Genomic DNA, 19,975 nt, shown 5'->3' with positions numbered 1-19,975 from the left:
ATTTGTTACAAATGAATTCTAATAAAAATGTCAGTGTTATGCAGCCCTGGTCTTGTTTTCTTCAGCAGAGCTTTTGGAATCAAAAGAGTTTGGTTTTTCTTGGTCATAGAGGAGTCTAACTGACATTAGGAAGTAGTCGTTAATTTTAACTAGTAGCAAGGCACTGGAAAATGCATTTCCAGGTTAGCAAATATGTTGTCCTCTGGGGTGATTTTTGAGCTATGAGGTGGCAGATCCTCAACTGATATACATTGTTGTAGTTCCATGGACTTTAACACTTACATTATTTAAATTTACACTGGATGATCTGCCCCCATTGTATTTAAGGAATTGCTTCAATTGGCTTAAGAAAACTACACTTTGGTCCATATTTAGCGCCAAATCCAAAGATAATGAGACATCTGCAATTCTCATCAAATTCTAGGGGAGTTGTGGGTTTTGCCACTCCTCAAGATTTAGTTCTGATACCTTAATTTCTGGAATGAATTAAAAGTATTCCACATTCATTGGTCAGACTGTGGTTATTTGAATAGTGGCATGCAGTTTTGACAATTCTGTAATTAATCTCTGTACTGAACCATGTTTTGGTGTTGTGTTTGGGTATAAATATGGGTCTCCAAAACTGCCATCAAAGCAGTAGAAAAATGTCGGCATTATTTTTATCTAAAAAGATTTAGGTAACATGGTAAAGTATAATTGGTGCAGGCTCTGTGGAGCATGTATGAGATTCCTAGTCAACTGTCAGTGGCAGAAAAGATAGCAGCCTTTCTGTGGATTTTTTGTTTTGTTTTTTCCTGGTGGTTTTGTGGATTTTGGGGGGATTTTAGGGGCAGCTATTATCACTAAAATTATTTTTCTGTTACCAAGATAACATGGTGTATTTGAGACTATTATTAACAGAATTCATTGGGCAGGAAGTGTTTACAGATATATTAGCAAAATGCTGATTTATTGGACCTTTCATTTTTCTTAGCTTAATTTCTAGTTCATAACTGTGGTAGCAGTCTAAAGGCAAACTTTGATGCCCTTATTTACTTAACTAAACTCCCATTGACTTCATTGTACCACAAATATTGACTAGGCTTCATAGGTCAAGTAGAAATGAGATCAGTGGAAGGTGTTTTAAATCTACTTTTTGTAAATATTCTCCTAAACTCTTCCATATTTTATATTGTTTTTAAGGGCCTGATCCAAAGCCCTGTGAAGTCAGAAAGAGCCTTTCCATTGACTTGCAAAGGCTTTGGATTTGGCCCTTAATGTCTTCACAGGAAGTCTAAGTAAGGATGAATAAAAACCAAATAAGGTTATCAAGATTTGGTAGTATACCCTCTGATGTAATTTAAGTCAAGTTAATTGGTTTTAGCAAGAGTTGTCCTAACTAATATTTTCTTGTTATACTTTTGTGGAGTAAAAGCAGAAATCAATGCAACAAACTGAGAAACTCCATTAATATCAGAATCACTAACTGACGACATTCAAACACAATTATGCTCACGTTCCTTTTGATAATACATGAAGATCTGTGTTTCCAGATTTTTCTGTTTTTTCTTCTGCTACATCTTTCAGGTTGGAATGAATATCTGACTAATTGTAGAACGCAGCCTCTGTACTGATTTTGAAGAGAGAGATTTAATTTCTGTCTCCTGATCCCCCTCCCTTACCCCCCGCCCCAATTTTTTAGGGAAAATAAAAAGAACTGGTAAATATACAGGCAGAATGTTGAAAGAGTACTGGTGAAGAATATTAGGAGGATATTACTGACCAAGAGAAGGCACTTGAACACATCAAGTTCAACCAAACTTTAAGCTATTACAACTAGCACTGGTCAAAAAGAGAGTTAACATTTTCACCAAAAAAATTTTCAATCAGCTCAATAACTGGCTGAAAAAAATGGAACACACTCTCTCTCTCTCTCTCTGGTTTTTTTTTGGAAATTTTGTACCTTTTTTGGTGAAATTCAGAAAATAATTCATCATATTGGAAATTTTGAAAATGTTTGGTCCAACCTTCAACACAGGACAAAATAATGATTTCACTGTTCTCTTAAACTTAAAGGAGGGGATTTCTTCACTGTATTGCAAAATTCAACCAAAGAAGTCTGAGTCAATAACCTGGGAAAAGCAACTGTAAGAGAAACAATGTGAGATCAAAAACAAAAGACCAGATGTGCCCTGGGACATCTTCAATACAAGCAAGTAAGGCCATATAATACAAGAACTAGGGAAAGGGTGCACAATATCCACTTGCCAGGTATGCATTATGAGATACAGGAGAGTGATTTTTTTTAAAAGGTTGTCCTGCATTGTTTATTGTTCACATGTCAATGAAGGTTGAAAGAGCCTTCAGGATGTGGTGAAGGAGTGAGTGAGAGCTCCAAAAAGCACCATTTTCTTTAGTGTCTCAGAGACAAAGAACTGAGGACAGTGATTGCTAGAAAGCGAAACTGTGTTCAAAAACACAAAGTTCTATCTTATTCTGATTTGGATCATGAGTAGAGAGCAAGTGACCTAACACTCCAGCTCAGAAGAACCTTTCAGGAGCTGACTTCACAAGCTAGTATCTTGTGATCTGCAAAATTATCCAGCCCCATACAACATGAAGACAAAGTTTATATTCTGGGGGCTCCAGCAGCTGCTAAATGACTGCTGAAAGAAAGTGAGGACAACTCACCCATCTGTTTCTTAAGCATGAAAATGTAGTTACTGGAAATGCAACTATCATGAAGTGTTCTGCGTTAGGTAATTACATTGTGTAGTGTTTTCTCCATTGCTGCATTACATAGTTTAGTTCACTTTTCATTTAAGATTAAGAGTGGACCACTAAACTAAATGTGACTCTTAATATTTTTTTGTTTACTGCTAAAATTGGGAATCCACATAATTAATCACTTTAACATACAACAAGGTTCCCCACATCTTCACACACACACTCAAACTTTTGAGTTAATTCTATAATTACATTTCTTATTTTCAGTTTTAACCAATAATACACCCCCAATATAAAAAGAAAATAAATTAAATTGGTATTTATCCAATAAACACCAGAAATGGTTTCTTCAGACTAAGGGCTTGTCTACATGGAGCGGTAATATGTACTATCAGGGTATGGTTTCTAAAGCGCATTAACATGCTGTACATTAATTGATCTGTGTTGACCCTGCTGGTGCACACTAAAGGTTCCCTAGTGTGCTTTAAGACGGTGTTGTTTGAAACAGTGCTACATTAAAGTGCACTAGGGAACATTACAAATAGATTACTTATTACAGTAGATACTACATAATCAGTAATATATATAATATACATTATACTACTGTAATGAGTAATGTATATAATACACATTACTCTTTACTGTTATATACAAAGAGAACCCTCTCCTCCCCCCACAACCCCCCCCCCCAGATTTTTGGACATCTGCATAAAACTCAAAAATTGCTAAAAAATAACCCCCCCCAAAATGAAATTGCTAAACCCTGAAAAGCAGAAGTCCTATCTATAAACCTGAAGTTTCATATTTTTCAGAGTTATTTCAGCATGTGATATTCATGTTTCAATATTAGTATTAGACCAAAGTAGTAACACTGACTTCAAAATGTACTGGGTATTGCACTGCATTATTTGTAACAATGCCACTTCCGTGAAATATTGTAAAAATAAGTTTTTAAAAGTAGAGAGTAATAGAGTATCTCTTTCATGCTGGCAAAGAGAGTAGAGAATCAAACAGTGGGAAGTTGTATATTACCAAAGAGAGTCTTCCATCCACAAAACCTCATGTTAGTTTTTTTAAAAAGACAGGAAGTATTAAGAAAAGAGCTCTAATTAGCCTTAGATCATTAATAAAATATTTCTGAATTGGTGGGTTTGTTTTAAAAAACAAAAGGATTTGAATGCTGTATATCATATTCGTATTCAAGGCAGAAAGCTTTGCTCTTGCAATACCTATTCTGTTTTCAACAAAGGCTATTTTTGCCCCGTTATTCTGTCTATGATGGTTATGGTACCAAGAGCCAGCATATTTCCGTATCCTCACATAGTGAGTGTAGACTGGTGGAAACATCTGCTGACTAGCTTCGCAGAAGTGCAGAATGATAACCTGCAAATGAGACATTGTAATGAATAGAGATCATTTTGCATCAAAGCTATAAATAGAGTGCTTTTGAACCCACAATGCATTCAGCTTGCTTCTGTCAGCAGAATATAAGAAAAAAAGTATTTATTATTATAGCAGGAACAAGCAAACAGGCTTTCCTTGCCAATAAAAGCAGTCCATTATATAGTCAACAGCCTTATTGGATCTGGAATATAAATCTTTCATGTCAGTTCAAAACTGCTTAGAAATGCCTTCTCTTTTCTGAATGTTTAAGACAAACGTACAAATGTAAGTAGTCTTTCATTGGGCAAAAATCCCCAAATACGTGGGTATTAATCTTTAAAGCTTTTTACAGTTTTCTTCTTGTTATTCTTGTTTGTAATTTAGCACAAACCAGAGGATCTAACTGAGTGCAGGTCCCCATTGTATAAGGGGCTGTACAGACACAATAAGAGACAGCTCCTACCCCAAACAGCTTTCACTCTAAATAAAGAGCAGGAGGGCAAACAGGCAAGAATGTTGAGTTGGCACACTGCTGGTTAATGGAAGTTCTGAGATAAGAACCCAGGTCTCTGGACGCACAATCCAGTTCCCTAAACACTGTACAACACAGCCTTCAGGTGCCTTGTTTGCGCAATGTTCTAAAGCATACAAAATGTTCCAACCTCAGTGCCTAAAGTTAGTAATCTATTTAGCGTGCTAACTAAAGTAGCCTGAGTTTTCCAAAGTGCTGAGAGTTGTGGGGGCTCAAGCATTTCTGGACATTGAGTCATTTACTTTGGTCCCTAAATATGGATTTAAATGCCTCATGGCCACAACACATGTAGAAGAGGAGGTGGGGCAAGCAAAGAGATAAATACATAAATCTAGTCATAGGGAAATACTCATCTTGCCTTGAGAACAAGACTGTGACTGAACATATCTTCACCACTTTTGAACAGAAGCAAAGAGTTTCCACAATACATCACATGCTCTCATCCTCAGCTGACACTTGAACTATACTTGTTCTCCTGCAGATGTAAAACCTTACTTGCTCCCTAACATTGTGTCAAACCTTTTTGTTCCTGCGTTTGTTATTTGCACACCTACTCCCTTTGGAGCCTCTTAGAACCTACAATTTCTTCCCCTCCCACCTGTTTCCTTTAGACCCAATTACTCTGATCTTCTTGAGCCATTGTGGTCTTTGCTTCAGGCTCAGTAGCTTAAGCAATGTTTATCAGAGGCGTGCTGGGCAAATCTTCAAAATATTCTTCGAAAGCCTTAAAATGTATTCTTGTGTACATCCAGTTCTTATAGAAAGTATTGGCTTGATGGCAATGAAGAATGAAGTCCCTAAACACAGTCTTCCTTACACCAGTGCATCTCATCCCTGCCCCCGAGGAAGCATCTTCAGGGATGAAAGATCAGTTCAGGTTCTGTGCCTGGTAAGCCATTGGCCTCAACTGAGAATGCCAATTGTGGCGGTAGCTTTTGAGATTTTGGGTGAAATCCTGGCTCCACTGAAGTCAATGGCAAAATTCCTGTTGACTTCAAAGGGGCCAGTATTCCACCTCAGGGTAGTTATTCAGAAGAAAATGGATACTAGCTCACATTATATAGACCATTGAACAGATAAGAGATAGTAAAACAACCTGTCATTTGTGATCTGGGCCAGATTTGAATTGATGACCTTTATTCCACTGTCTTTATTCCAGATACAGTTTCAAGCATTTTTTGTGAATTCAGTCTAAAAATGCTGGAAACTAGGGGACTGAAACAAAAGCAGGCTAACAAACCTATTGTTGGTAGTTTTCATACTTTTGCTACTTCTGCTACCAAAAATGCATTAGGAAGCACACCAAACCTGGCTATATTATAAAGAGTGCTCTTATAAACGTTTCTCTATTTATGCCTATGGAAATGGGAGTATGTGACTAGACCATCAACAAGGATTGCGGCAGCACTCATGCAAAAAAAGTTCATTTGACTCTTCTGGGCTGTTGCAATTTACTTACTATTGCAAACATTCATTAGAGTTAAAGATCTATAAATTACTTCAGGAATTCCCCACTGTGGAGTTGCCCCCATCTTGGGATTTTTTTCCAGCATGCATTTCTGTGACTGACCCTTTAAATTTGGCAGAGACAAGCTGCAGAGACTAAGGTAGTCATTTTGCAACTGAATGCTGATGGCTACATCTGACTCTCTCCCAGGGGCTAACAACTTTTTATATTTTCCCTTTCTTCCTCCTAAGGGGCTGGGACATCCTCACAATTCTCCTTGTATTACCTCCAACATCATCCTAGCTAAGGCTATGTCTACATTACAAGAGAGGGGTGTGGTTCCCCTGCTCACATACACCTACTTGCACTGGCTTTCACTATATGTAGCCACGATAGCACTGGTCGTGGCAGTAGAGGCAAGGCTGAGCTGTGCTGAGTACAAACGCACTTGAAACTGGTGGGTATGTACTCGGCACAGCTGCTGATCGATGCTACCATGGCTATGTTGCTATTTCTACTCACTCTAGCTCTATGTAAATGAGCAGGTAAATCAAGAGCAGGTAAATGTAGCCTAGCCTAAAGGATGTTTTTGTATGAATGAGCTTACAGAGCTCAAAATCAATGTATATTTCCAGACATAAGTTTGGAAAACCCTTTGTACTTACACGCATGAAATGTAACTGTGATGGGTTAGCCACCCTCCCTGGCCCCCGTCTGGGATGCCACCTGATGTGCTGAGGTCCCACTCAGCCCACCGGCCCTACCAGCCTGGGTTTCCATTGCACTAGGTTGCTGTGCCAGGCTCTCAAGCCCCTTTCCAGCAGACACCCAGGCAAGACCACACCCAGCTGTAGACACAGACTGCAGTCAGATCTGTGTGAGAGGATTCACCCAACACTCACATGTACATCCACTGTGGAGAGGTAAACCCCAGATAACAATGTCTTGCACTGTATAGAAAGATCTGCATAGTGCAAGCTCATAAAAACTTGCCCTCTCCCTCAATGTGGAGAGAGATATGCACAACTTCTTACCTCCACCCCCTGCCCCCCCCCATGTGAATTACACAATCTGGGTTACGTTATAAAGAAGAAATAAATGTATTAACTATAAAAGGTAGATTTTAAGTGATTATAAGGGATAGCAAACAGAACAAATCAGATTACCAAGCAAATAAAACAAAACATGCATACTAAGCTTAAGATCTTAAAGAGACTGGTTTCAAGAAGTAATTTCTCACCCTAAATGTTGTTTCAGGCAAGCTGCCAAGTTTCTGTAGCTTAGAATTCCAGTTATTTCTCTTTACAGACTAGACTCCTGTCTTAGTCTGGACTCAGCCCTTGCCTTTCCCACTGCTCAGTTCCTTTGTCTCTGCAGGTACTTCCAGCAATTTTTCCTCTTGGGCAGAACGGCAATGGAGAAGAATCCTGTTTGCCTTACTCCCCAGCCTTAAATAATATTTACATAAGGCAGGAATCTTTTGTTTCCCAGTCTTGACCTCCCACTCCTTTTAGTGGAAAATTACTAGAAGTCCAGGTGACAGGACCACCTGACCTAGTAAAGTCACAGCTACATCCCAGGATGCCTCTCAGGAAGGAGAGATATTAGTATCTTCATTGTTTCTTCCTAATGGCCCATCAAAGCCTCATGTCTGTTGGGTGTCTCCCAAATACACACACAGTTGTAATTGTTATATTGTCAATATCCCTAACTTTAGATACAGAAATGATATATGCATACAAATTGGATAATCACAGTCAGTAAATCATAACCTTTCCAATACCTTACAAAACCCATCTTGCATAAAATATATCTGCTATGCCATATCCATATCATAAGCATATTTCCATAAAGAATATGAGATGTAATGTCACAGTAATAACTGGATTTTGTTTATATGTATATATACACACAAATACACCATAGGTGTTACAACAATGAAGTGTTGAGTCAGGATTTAGGAGATTTGTTTACATATGGTAATTAAATATACCTCAAGAGATCACTATGAAACACTTGTCCCTTGCATATTCTTCATATGATTCATGACCTAGCCAACAGCATATATTTCTGTGAACTGTGTATGGGCCTAAAGGTGTCAGGAGACAAGTGATTTTGTGAAGTCAACACAAATGCAGTCTGCTTCCAAGGGACTGGCAGTGTTAGAACTCTCTAAGATTACGAGTAAATCAGTCTAGTAACATGTATTAAGCTTGGGAGTCGGTGATTAAATGCACTTTTGTGGTGCTTGAAAGCTCAGATTGTCTTTAAAATCCGGCTGGTGTTAAAGGCAGTGAAAATGAGGCTGAGTAAAAGCTGTTTGGGTTGTTAATTGTACATTTCCACCATTGGTTCAAATATTAGGTTTTTTAATGTAGAGTGGAATCTTAATTTTGAGTTCCCAGACTTTCTAATGTTTGTGACATTTGTTTTATATATTTATTGAACAATAACTACTCATTCTCGAACAGGAAGTACTTTTCCCCATGAAAGTTATACAACCTTTCAACTTTAATTCCAAGTTAACAAAGATTTTTGTTAGGAAATGTTGCAAACGTTTCAAAAATGCTCTGTGACAGACATCTGTATGGGGTTTGCAAGATAATCAAGGATGAATCCAGCTCCTTCATAGACCACATATCTGTTTCCCCATACACCATTCTTCCCTATACTTACTGCCAGATCTACCTTTCAGCCCACTCGTGTATAAAATGTGTGTTGCACTCTAGCTCTCTGCAAGCCAGGCCCCCATTTTGTTTCCTGTCTGACTAACTACAACGTGGCCATCTCACTTTTGAAAATCATTGTGTTCTTTTTTTAATTCACCTCTGGCTTTGGGCTATCTAGCCTCTATGAAATACAGATGGGGGCCATATGGGTGTGATAATATGTGCCTCAGGTGTTGAGGTTGTGTATTTTTCCCAAGTTATGCATGGCACTTCATGTGTTTGCAATGTTTACATTGGGTTATCCCAATTTTATGGAGTCTCCATTGAGTTATGTGGGCTTGAAAAAGCCTGGGCCATGAAGACTTTATGAAGTTTGTCTCATTCACCAGGACTATGCAGACCTACAAAGCATGCAAGCATCAGGCTTTGAGGACTTTATAAGGTGTACAACGATTCATTTAGTGCACTACAGAGCTCCGTATGGGTATCTATTTACATAAGTATTTGCCTTCATCAGTGTAGTATCCCAGTGCACCATACTACATCTGTGTAGTATCCCAGTGCCCTCACAACATTCCTTCTTATGGTACATTAACTCTGTCCCAGCCTCCTAGTCTACTTAGCAAATTATAGTCATACAGCTAGCTGGTCTTGCTTCTCAGAGCCCTAAGATTATTTCTAGCTCTGTGGTATTTGGTTTTCAGCTAGCAGTGGCTGGACACATAAAAAGGATGACTGCAGTAATGTGAAGTTTAATTCTCCCATAACAGGTGCCATTTTGGCTGACGAGATCATCATGCACCTCTATTGGCTTGGTTCTTGGTGCAGTGCCCAACATCCAGTCAAACTCCTCATAAAATGGGAATGATGTCAGTGAGTTCACACTGAGGTGCAGTTCTGGTCTCTGGTTTTCCTATACTCAGTCTTGAGCCACCTAATCCACTCCTATACTGATCACTGGTGCAGCAAATTTGCAATGCTGTCAGCTTCTTTGCTATTTGCTGGTAAGCATGGGCATTCCTTGTACTCTTACTAAAGAGCACTGTTTTGCTGGCATCACACCAGAGAGTTACCAACATCTGGCTGTGCACCAGTGACCATGAAACAGCGTGGTTTGCAAACAATTTCTTCTGTTCTGTCTCTGTTGCAAACACAGAAGGTCTTCAGATAGTGTGTTTGCAGCTCTGTGTTCAGAAGACAATGGAAGGGTTAAACATTATCTCACTAAGGGTATGTCTACACTATGAAATTAGGTCGAATTTATAGAAGTCGTTTTTTTAGAAATCGGTTTTATATATTCGAGTGTGTGTGTCCCCACAGAAAATGCTCTAAGTGCATTAAGTGAATTAACTCAGCAGAGCGCTTCCACAGTACCGAGGCTAGAGTCAACTTCCGGAGTGTTGCACTGTGGGTAGCTATCCCACAGTTCCCGCAGTCTCCCCTGCCCATTGGAATTCTGGGTTGAGATCCCAATGCCTGATAGGGCTAAAACATTGCCGCGGGTGGTTCTGGGTACATATCATCAGGCCCCCGTTCCCTCCCTCCCTCCGTGAAAGCAAGGGCAGACAATCGTTTCGCGCCTTTTTTCCTGAGTTACCTGTGCAGACGCCATACCACGGCAAGCATGGAGCCTGCTCAGGTAACCATCACCATATGTCTCCTGGGTGCTGGCAGACGTGGTACTGCATTGCTACACAGTAGCAGCAACCCATTGCCTTGTGGCAGCAGACGGTGCAATAGGACTGGTAGCCATCATCGTCATGTCCGAGGTGCTCCTGGCCGCCTCTGTGAGGTCAATCAGGAGCGCCTGGACAGACATGGGTGCAGGGACTAAATCTGGAGTGACTTGCTCAAGTCATTCTCTTTAGTCCTGCAATCAGTCCTATTGAACCATCTTATGGTGAGCAGGCAGGTGATACGGATTGCAAGCAGTCCTATTGTATCATCTTCTGCTGGGCAGCCATGAGATGTGGATGGCATGCAGTCCTTCTGCACCGTCTGCTGCCAGCCAAAGATGTAAAAGATAGAAGGAGTGGATCAAAACAAGAAATAGACCAGATTTGTTTTGTACTCATTTGCTTTCCCCCCTCCCCCATCTAGGGGACTCATTCCTCTAGGTCACACTGCAGTCACTCACAGGGAAGGTGCAGCGAGGTAAATCTAGCCATGTATCAATCAGAGGCCAGATTAACCTCCTTGTTCCAATAAGAACAATAACTTAGGTGCACCATTTCTTATTGGAACCCTCCGTGAAGTCCTGCCTGAAATACTCCTTGATGTAAAGCCACCCCCTTTGTTGATTTTAGCTCCCTGAAGCCAACCCTGTAAGCCGTGTCGTCAGTCGCCCCTCCCTCCGTCAGAGCAACGGCAGACAATCATTCCGCGCCTTTTTTCTGAGCGGACGCCATACCAAGGCAAGCATGGAGTCCGCTCAGCTCACTTTGGCAATTAGGAGCACATTAAACACCACACGCATTATCCAGCAGTATATGCAGCACCAGAACCTGGCAGAGCGATACCGGGCGAGTAGGCGACGTCAGCGCGGTTGCGTGAGTGATCAGGACATGGACACAGATTTCTCTGAAAGCATGGGCCCTGCCAATGCATGGATCATGGTGCTAATGGGGCAGGTTCATGCTGTGGAATGCCGATTCTGGGCTCGGGAAACAAGCACAGACTGGTGGGACCGCATAGTGTTGCAGGTCTGGGACGATTCCGAGTGGCTGCGAAACTTTCGCATGCGTAAGGGCACTTTCATGGAACTTTGTAACTTGCTTTCCCCTGCCCTGAGGCTCAAGAATACCAAGATGAGAGCAGCCCTCACAGTTGAGAAGCGAGTGGTGATAGCCCTGTGGAAGCTTGCAATGCCAGACAGCTACCGGTCAGTTGGGAATCAATTTGGAGTGGGCAAATCTACTGTGGGGGCTGCTGTGATGCAAGTAGCCCACGCAATCAAAGATCTGCTGATATCAAGGGTAGTGACCCTGGGAAATGTGCAGGTCATAGTGGATGGCTTTGCTGCAATGGGATTCCCTAACTGTGGTGGGGCCATAGACGGAACCCATATCCCTATCTTGGCACCGGAGCACCAAGCCGGCGAGTACATAAACCGCAAGGGGTACTTTTCAATAGTGCTGCAAGCTCTGGTGGATCACAAGGGACGTTTCACCAACATCAACGTGGGATGGCCGGGAAAGGTACATGACGCTCGCATCTTCAGGAACTCTGGTCTCTTTCAAAAGCTGCAGGAAGGGACTTTATTCCCAGACCAGAAAATAACTGTTGGGGACGTTGAAATGCCTATATGTATCCTTGGGGACCCAGCCTACCCCTTAATGCCATGGCTCATGAAGCCGTACACAGGCAGCCTGGACAGTAGTCAGGAGCTGTTCAACTGCAGGCTGAGCAAGTGCAGAATGGTGGTAGAATGTGCATTTGGAGGTTTAAAGGTGCTCTGGCGCAGTTTACTGACTCGCTTAGACCTCAGCGAAACCAATATTCTCACTGTTATTACTGCTTGCTGTGTGCTCCACAATATCTGTGAGAGTAAGGGGGAGACGTTTATGGCGGGGTGGGAGGTTGAGGCAAATCGCCTGGCTGCTGGTTACGTGCATCCAGACACCAGGGCAGTTAGAAGAGCACAGGAGGGCGTGGTACGCATCAGAGAAGCTTTGAAAACTAGTTTCATGACTGGCCAGGCTATGGTGTGAAAGTTCTCTTTGTTTCTCCTTGATGAAACCCCCTGCCCCTTGGTTCACTCTACTTCCCTGTAAGCTAACCGCCCTCCGCTCCTCTCTTCGATCACTGCTTGCAGAGGCAATAAAGTCATTGTTGCTTCACATTCATGCATTCTTTATTCATTCATCACACAAATAGGGGGATGACTACCAAGGTAGCCCAGGAGGGGTGGTGGAGGAGGGAAGGAAAATGCCACACAGCACTGTAAGTACAGCACTTTAAAAGTTTACAACAATTAAAATTTATTGAATGCCAGCCTTCTTTTTTTTGGGCAATCCTCTGTGGTGGAGTGGCTGGTTGGCCGGTGCCCCCCCCTCCGCGTTCTTGGGCGTCTGGGTGTGGAGGCTATGGAACTTGGGGAGGAGGGCGGTTGGTTACACAGGGGCTGTAGTGGCAGTCTGTGCTCCAGCTGCCTTTGCTGCAGCTCAACCATACACTGGAGCATACTGGTTTGATCCTCCAGCAGCCTCAGCATTGAATCCTGCCTCCTCTCATCACGCTGCTGCCACATTTGAGCTTCAGCCCTGTCTTCAGCCCGCCACTTACTCTCTTCAGCCCGCCACCTCTCCTCCCGGTCATTTTGTGCTTTCCTGCACTCTGACATTATTTGCCTCCACGCATTCGTCTGTGCTCTGTCAATGTGGGAGGACAGCTTGAGCTCAGAGAACATTTCATCACGAGTGCGTTTTTTTTTCTTTCTAATCTTCACTAGCCTCTGGGAAGGAGAAGATCCTGTGATCATTGAAACACATGCAGCTGGTGGAGAAAAAAAAAGGGACAGCGGTATTTAAAAAGACACATTTTATAAAACAGTGGCTACAGTCTTTCAGGGTAAACCTTGCTGTTAACATTACATACCTAGCACATGTTTCTTTCGTTACAGGGTTGCATTTTGCCTCCCCCCACCGCGTGGCTACCCCCTCAACCCTCCCCCCTCCCCGTGGCTAACAGCGGGGAACATTTCTGTTCAGCCGCAGGCAAACAGCCCAGCAGGAACGGGCTCCTCTGAGTGTCCCCTGAAGAAAAGCACCCTATTTCAACCAGGTGACCATGAATGATATCTCACTCTCCTGAGGATAACACAGAGAGATAAAGAACGGATTTTGTTTGAAAGCCAGCAAACATACACTGCAATGCTTTGTTGTACAATGATTCCCGAGTACGTGTTACTGGCCTGGAGTGGTAAAGTGTCCTACCATGAAGGACACAATAAGGCTGCCCTCCCCAGAAACCTTTTGCAAAGGCTTTGGGAGTACATCCAGGAGAGCCACGAATGCCAGGGCAAATTAATCCTTTCACATGCTTGCTTTTAAACCCTGTATAGTATTTTAAAAGGTACACTCACCGGAGGTCCCTTCTCCACCTGCCGGGTCCAGGAGGCAGCCTTGGGTGGGTTTGGGGGTTACTGGCTCCAGGTCCAGGGTGAGAAACAGTTCCTGGCTGTCGGGAAAACCGGTTTCTCAGCTTGCTTGCTGTGAGCTCTCTATAACCTCCTCCTCATCATCATCTTCTTCGTCCCCAAAACCTGCTTCCATGTTGCCTCCATCTCCATTGAAGGAGTAAAACAACACATCTGGGGTAGTGGTGGCTGAACCCCCCTAAAATGGCATGCAGCTCATCATAGAAGCGGCATGTTTGGGGCTCTGACCCAGAGCGGCCGTTCGCCCCTCTGGTTTTCTGGTAGGCTTGCCTCAGCTCCTTACGTTTCACGCGGCACTACTTTGGATCCATGTTATGGCCTCTGTCCTTCATGCCCTGGGAGATTTTGACAAAGGTTTTGGCATTTCGAAAACTGGAACGGAGTTCTGATAGCACGGATTCCTCTCCCCATACAACGATCAGATCCCGTACTTCCTGCTCAGTCCATGCTGGAGCTCTTTTGTGATTCTGGGACTCCATCATGGTCACCTCTGCTGATGAGCTCTGCATGGTCACCTGCAGCTTGCCACGCTGGCCAAACAGGAAATGAGACTCAAAAGTTCGCAGTTCTTTTCCTGTCTACCTGGCCAGTGCATCTGAGTTGAGAGTGCTGACCAGAGCGGTCACAATGGAGCACTCTGGGATAGCTCCCGGAGGCCAATACCGTCGAATTGTGTCCACAGTACCCCAAATTCGACCCGGCAAGGCCGATTTAAGCACTAATCCACTTGTCAGCTGTGGAGTACGGAAATCGATTTTAAGAGCCCTTTAAGTCGAAATAAAGGGCTTCATCTTGTGGACAGGTGCAGGTTTACATCGATTTAACGCTGCGAAATTCAACCTAAAGTCTTAGTGTAGACCAGGGCTAAGCTGCTGCATTACACCAAGGGGGGGCTGCTTCCATTTGCCTGGAGATTCTTGGGATAGAGAGGACAAAGAAAGTTGGCTCATAGGATTGTGAGATACTTTTGGCAGACTCCCAAAGTGGCAGGGGAGAACTGCATTTACAAGACAAAGCAATAGGGGTCAAACTAGGACCCTAAGTCTGAGCCCAAGTCTGACTGATCTGTGTGTAGATAGCAGGAGTTTTGGGCTTACATTGCAGTGTAGCCATACTTTATGTGCCCTCTTGTTTTCCAGGGTTCCAATTGCTCTTTCTGGCTACTTTTTATTTTCAACTTTATATACAAAACAAACCACGTTTCAGTAGTAAATAGACATTTCAATTTTTTTCAAGTATAAATCTTCGAACAATGTCACACAAAAAACCCCTCTGAAAAAGCTAAAATATCTTCCTTACCTTTGCTAGAGCAGGGGTGACCCAGCCTCTTGAGTCTCTAGCCCTTAGCATGCTACATATCACTCATTTTCTTCCTGGAAAGTTGATATATATGATGTAGCTTTTTATTTTAGTCCCTACAATTTGGAGTTAAGACATTTCCTTCCCTCAAGACAAAAAAAGGGGAAATGCTCACAAAGTATGATCTTCTAGTTCAGGGGTGGCCAACCTGTGGCTTCAGAAGTTAATATGTGGCTTCTTGTGTAGGCACCGACTCCGGGGCTGAAGCTACAGGCACCAACTTTCCAGTGGGCCAGGGGGTCCTCACTGCTCAACCCCTGCCTCCGCCACAAGCCCTGCCTCCACTCCGCCACCTCCCCTGCAACACCCTCGCTCCTCCTCCTCCCCCTCCCCGCCTCGAGCCTCCTGCACACCACAAAACAGCTGATTGGCAGGTATGGGGAGGGAGCAGGAGGCGCTGATTGGCAGGGCTGCCGGTGGGCAGGAGGTGCTGGGAGCGGGGGTTGCGGGGGGCTGCTGACGTATTTCTGTGGCTCTTTGGCAATGTACATTGGTAAAGTCTGGCTCCTTCTCAGGCTCAGGTTGGCCACCCCTGTTCTAGTTTCTGCACCCTCTTATCTCACCAATACCTTTACTGATTTACCACTTGTAGAAATGATGGGAGGCTAGCCTCATCCTCAGCTATGGAAAAGAGAAGTGTGGTATCTCTCTATACTAATCCAATAGTCGTATTTGATATGCCCTCCACAAATAGTATTGTATTCACAATAAAGAGGGCTGAAGGCAGAGTGCCTAATTTGCAACCTGTCATCTGCCCAGAATTTTCAATTTCACCTGCCACAATAGCTCATTAAAATGATTTTCCAGCTGAAGCAAGATTTTATGATTAATGAAAAACCCCTCCCAACTCATCTGTGAGTATGGTGCGGTGGGGTGTGTTTCATACCTCTCACTACCCTTTATATCTCTGTTTATGATCCGATAGGCTCTGTGAGTGGAAGAGAAATTGATATTTTAGCTGAAGTTTGCTCAGGAGCTCTTTGGACATTGTCTGGCCTTATGCCTGTGCAGTTTAGAGGGAAAATTGATTGTAATTTCCTTAGAGGTGTATGTTTTGCCTTGGTTGAAGCCCCATAGGTTGGTTTTTTTTTGCATTTGCCTGAGCTGAAGCCATGTCCAGAGGCCAAAATCAAGACTAATGCAAGTTGAAGTCTTACACTGCCTAATTAAAGCATCTGCACTGTGCTCTTTCACCGTTGAATGCGTCTGACAAACAAGCTCCCAGAGCAACAAGGATCCAGTGCTTTGCAGATTTTGTAGGTATGGCATTCCTGATATGGTCTTAATTTAGTGCACAAAATGCTATTGTTTGTGATACTTTTGCTGATTCTGCTTAGTATCGATTAAAAAAAAAACCTACATAGCTGCCTACACGATATCAGAGAGGAGAATAAAAGAACGATCTAGCTGGCTGACTCTAATAAGCAAAGAGGGATATCACATGAGATGCCTGTTACATAATCATACCCCTTCATGGAATCAGGGGTTCCCTTAAGTCCCCTCCAAACCATACTTCAGGTCATTTATACTGTCCTTCCATCTGTGCCATATGAGGGATTCTCTGAGTAAACAAACAGGTCCTCTCCCCGCTCTTTCCCTCATGAGGAAGGGGAAGCTGAATGAAAGAAAAGCAAGGCAAAGGTGGCCTATCTCTCAGGCTTTCTGTCTGGATTCAGTTCTTTGGGCTTGGTCTGTCAGGGGTTATATTGTCTCTAATGTCTACTCTACGCAATTAGGTTGATTTTATAGAAGTCGATTTTTAGAAACTGATTTTATACAGTCGATTGCGTATGTCCACATGAAGAGCATTAAGTCTGCAGAGTGCGTCCTCACTACTGTGGCTAGCTTCAACTTACAGAGTGGTGCACTGTGGGTAGCTATCCCACAGTTCCTGCTGACTCTGCTGCCCACTGAAATTCTGGGTTAAGCTCCCAATGCCTGATGAGGCAAAAACATTTTCGTGGGTGGTTTTGGGTACATGTCATCAGGACCCCCTCCCTCCGTCCCTCCTTCCATTAAAGCAAAGGCAGACAATCATTTCGCGCCTTTTTTCCTGGGTTACCAGTGCAGACACCATACCATGGCAAGCATGGAGCCCACTCAGCTCACCGTCACCATACGTCTCCTGGGTGCTGCTGGCAGACGTGGTACTACATAGCTACACAGCAGCAGCTCCTTGCATTCACAGCAGATTGTACAGTAGGACTGATTGCCATCGTACGTCTCCTGGGTGCTCCTGGCAGACCTCGGTGAGGTCAGTCAGGGGCATCTGGACAGACATGGTTATTTTCCTCTTAGAGCACAGAATGGGAGCCAGAGACTCCAGGTCATTTTCTTCTTTAAGTTTTGTGTCATGGAGATTCAGTCCTGCCTGAAATACCTAGCAAGCTGGAGGCTTCTGCCTCAGGCTGCTCTCCAGCACCGCGCGCTCGCGCCTACCCCTTGCTCCCCTGGCTCATGAAACCTGGACAGTAGTAAGGAGCAGTTCAACTATAGGCTGAGCAAGTGCAGAATGTGGAATGTGCCTTTGGATGTTTAAAAGGTAGAATGTGCCTTTGGATGTTTAAAAGCTCGCTGGCGCTGTTTGCTAACTAGGCCAGACCTCAGCGCAATCAACATTCCCATTGTTTTTGCTGCTTGCTGTGTGCTCCATAATACCTGTGAGAGTAAGGAGAAGACATTTATGACAAAGTGAGAGATTGAGGCAAATCGCCTGGCATCCGATTTTGAGCAGCCAGACACCAGGTTGATTAGAAGAGCACAGCAAGGCGTGCTGTGCATCAGAGAGGCTTTGAAAATCAGTTTCATGACTGGCCAGGATATGATGTGACAATTGTGTGTGTTTCTCCTGGATGCGAACCCACCCCCTTTGCTGATTTTAATTCCCTGTAAGCCAACCACCCTCCCTGCTATGAAATAAAGTAACTATTGTTTTGAAACCATGCATTCTTTCTTTATTAATTTTTAAAAAATGAGATAACGGACAAGGTAGCCCGGGTGGGGGAGGAGGGAAGAACAAGGCCACATTGCTTATTGTAGCCACACTAAAAATCAAACTGCTTGAATGACAGCCTTCTGTTGCTTAGGCCATCCTCTGGAGTGGAGTGGCTGGGTGCCCTGAGCCTCCCCCTCCTGCGTTCTTGGGCATCTGGGTGAGGAGGCTATCGATCATGGGGAGGAAGGTAGGCAGTTACACAGTGGATGCAGCGGGGGTCTGTGCTCTTGTTGGCTTTCCTGCAGCTCCAACAGACGCTTTATCATGTCCGTTTGCTCCCCCAACAGATGCCTCATCAAGTCCGTTTGCTCCCCTATTAGCCTCAGCATCGCTTCCTGCCTCTGCTCTTTGCACTCACTTAATTCTTTCCTGGCCTCTGCCACTGAATGCCTCCATGCATTAAGCTGTGCCCTATCGGTGTGGGAGGACTGCATGAGCTCGAAAACATGTCATCACGGGTGTGTTTTTTTCACTTTCTAATCTGCGATAATCTCAGGGATGGAGATGATAGGCGGAGGGTAGAAACATTCTACACTCTATGATTCTGGGGGGACTGCATGGTCACCTGTGCTGCTGAGTTCGCCACACTGACCAAACAGGAAAGTTCCCGGGGCTTTTCCTGTGTACCTGACCATCAGAGTTCAAAGTGCTGTCCAGAGCAGTCACAATGGAGCACTCTGGGATAGCTCCTGGAGGCCAATACCATCGATTTGCGTCCGCACTATCCCAAATTCGACCCAGCAAGGTTGATTTTAGCGCTACTACCCTCGTCAGGGAGGAATACAAAGTTGATTTTAAGAGTCTTTTAGGTCGACAGAACAGGGTTGGTTGTGTGGACGCAGTCATTTTTAAATAAATCTAATGCGGCTAAATTCGACCCAACCCCATAGTGTAGACCAGGCCTTAGCCCCTCCTCTTGGGGCATACTGCTTTGCTGCTGGTTTGTGCATCTTTGAGAGCAGTGAGGCCTGCCGCTGTCTCCCTCTCTGCTGACCTGTGTTTATTGCCAGCAGTCTCTGAGGTGGAGCAGTTCTCCTCCTGTTCACCATCTCTTTCTGTGGCAAGTTTCCCTTCTTAAGACTACACACACATACACACACCCTGCTGCTCCCGCCCCCTTCCAGGCAGAACAAGCTTTACAGTTGCTTTACAGGTTGCTGTACAGGCCCAGAAGAACTCATTAGTCTCCTCGCCACCTGAGTAAGGGTGTGTCCCCTCACACCCTGGTATATATATCCTTTCATATATTCTCTTGTTACTGGTAGCTGAGCTTTCTTAGTGAAAATGTAAGGAAATTTCAGTTGGTGATGGATTAATCTTGGTAGGGGAGTGGTGAAATGGGGAAGGTATGCTAGGAAATTAGTGTCTCCATTTTAAACATTTCAGGAGCCCTCAAAGCTGCAACAAAACTCATTCTAATGCTTTCAAGGGAAAAAATATGGAGACAGAAAGGCCTGTTTTCAATCCTTTGCTGATATTTTTCTTTCGGTCATGCTAACCTTCCAATAGAAAAATGGTTCTGTTCCAGGGCATCAGCAAGGTAAGTGACAGCTAGCTTACTGTGCTATAGGCTTAGTGTCAGTTGGTGACTATAAAAGATACTTGTGGTTCTCATTTTACATCCACCAATATGAATTTTGTGTACATTACATTTGAAATTTGGAGAAGGAGAAGGGAAAATGTGTTGGAAATCTGTGCAAAGTTTTCTCCCTTTGTACTATTTTTA

The sequence above is a fragment of the Chelonia mydas genome, chromosome 5, assembly GCF_015237465.2.
Source record: "Chelonia mydas isolate rCheMyd1 chromosome 5, rCheMyd1.pri.v2, whole genome shotgun sequence".
NCBI lineage: Eukaryota > Metazoa > Chordata > Testudines > Cheloniidae > Chelonia > Chelonia mydas.
The sequence above is the reverse complement of the archived record's forward strand: the minus strand, read 5'-3'. Positions refer to the sequence as shown.